The sequence below is a fragment of the Adiantum capillus-veneris genome, chromosome 14 (assembly GCF_014529385.1).
Source record: "Adiantum capillus-veneris isolate H3 chromosome 14, ASM1452938v2, whole genome shotgun sequence".
NCBI lineage: Eukaryota > Viridiplantae > Streptophyta > Polypodiopsida > Polypodiales > Pteridaceae > Adiantum > Adiantum capillus-veneris.
Genome location: NC_140944.1, coordinates 147,727,978 through 147,730,024, shown reverse-complemented (window position 1 = coordinate 147,730,024; position 2,047 = coordinate 147,727,978).

Sequence of the window (2,047 nt, the reverse complement as noted above, 5' to 3'; positions counted from 1 at the left end):
GAGCTTGGGAAACTCTATAAGGAGGTTTATTAGGCGGTGAACTTCATGGAAGAAGTTCAATTGCATGGTCATCATTTCCTCGTTTAGGAGGTAGTTCACAAGGAATTTCGTAAATAAAAACATCTTGAAATCCCTTGAGAAAATTAGATGACTTTAATTCCTTGTGATTGTTTATATTTTCTTTTGCTAAAGCATTAGGTTCATTTTGAGAATCTTTAACAAAAATCATGTACATGGAAATAGAGCTCTTTATTGACTTATTAAAAGCTTGCATATGTACAATGGGTATGGTGCTACCCAACTCCTTGGCATCTATGCATATATCTTTTTCCCTGTACCTAAAGTAGATTTTCCTTTCAGGGAATTTAACATTGGCAACCATGCGATCAAACCATTGTGCCCCTAGGATTACATCCTCGTGCTTGAGAGGAGAGATAAATAAGTCCTCTTTGTCCACATAGCTTTGGACATGGAGCCTGAATTTCCCAATTAAGGGAGTGACTGAGGCTTCTTGCCCCTTTAAAGCATCGCGGCGGTTAGGACATCTCCCATCTCATAGTCTTGGATGCCTAGCTTGGTGGCCAACTCTGTGGATATGAAATTGTGAGTAGAACTAGGGTCAAAGAGAATAAAAGCATCATGTTCTCTTACCTTTTTCCAAGCATGGCATAGAGGAGATCCTTTGTGGTGAGCATCCTCTTGTTGGATTTTGACCAAGGTAGCTCTAGGAGGCTCATTTCGTGTATTCTTGTGGAGACAAGCACGATAGGCATTCCCTTGCTCCCCGCACTTGAAACAACGGTTATCTTTACGATAACGCTCAAGCTCTTCAGGAGAGAGCTTATTTTTGCCTTTATAAACTCCCTTCTCCTTAGCTTTGTTGTTGTTGGCATTGCCTTTAGGAGACTTTTGGACAGCGTCCTTTCCCTTAGGCTTGTTGTTACGGTCCTTGTTCTGGTGAGTGGCCTTTGGGACTTGACATACTCCGCCATATCTTCAGTTAAACCTGCACAAAATTGTTGTTTTTGCTCTCCAAAATCCATCCTTTTGAAGACAGTGTCTTTGAGATGTAAGTCCCAAAACTTGTCTACATATTTGTGAATAGATTCATAGAGAGAGAGCTTCAAGCTTCGCCATTCGGTGAGTACTTTGTCTTTGGCATCGATAGCCAAAAACTGCTTCATGATGGAAGCTGTTAAAGCTTTCCATGTTCGTGGAGCTTCACCATTTGCTCGTAGGCTAGACCACCATTGCCTGACAGACTTTTGAAAATGCACAGCTACATGGTGTAGCTTAGAGGACTCCGTGAGGCCCTCATCTCCAAACACCGTATCGAATTGTTGGATAAAGGCCAAGACTTTGTCCGTAGCACCAAAGGTGCCATCATAGGTAAGAAAAGAGATGTTCTTTCCTTCCTCTTTGAACTTTTTGAGCTTGGACGACCTCTTCCACGTGGCATAGGATTTCCTATGGCCTCTTTTTTTTGGTGGTTCAAAAGTTGCACCACATTTTCTTCAGAAGAGGAAGAATTTGAGGACGATGGAGAAGAGGGTGACCTCTTTCTCGCCTTTTTCTTCCCTTGTTCCTCCTTGTCCGCACCATCACTTTCTTCATAAGAGGAAGAGGATGAAGAAGATGGAGAAGAGGGTGATCTCTTTCTCGCCTTTTTCTTCTCTTGTTTTCTGTCATCCCTCTTTGAATTATGGTGTGGAGAAATGTGTGATGGTCTTCTCCGTTTAGGGGGTGTTGGAGAGCGTTTTGCCCGCCTTCTTCGTGGAGCCATCTCTGCCGAGGTGGTAGGAGACTCACTTCTTTCTCGTTCCTTTGGTGGGGGCTCTACCATTGAAACTTGAATTCTCCTTTGGGAAGGAGACGCGTCATCAAATAGTAGATTTTTGAGCCCGTCGTAGGGATCCTCTTCTTCTTCCCTTATCGGAGAGAGGCCTCTTTTGGAAGTCTCACAAAGAGGTACTGTCTCTTCTTGGTGGGGAGTTTGGAGAATCCCATGAGCATGTAGCTGCCGTTGCACTTCACTTTGGAGGGATGG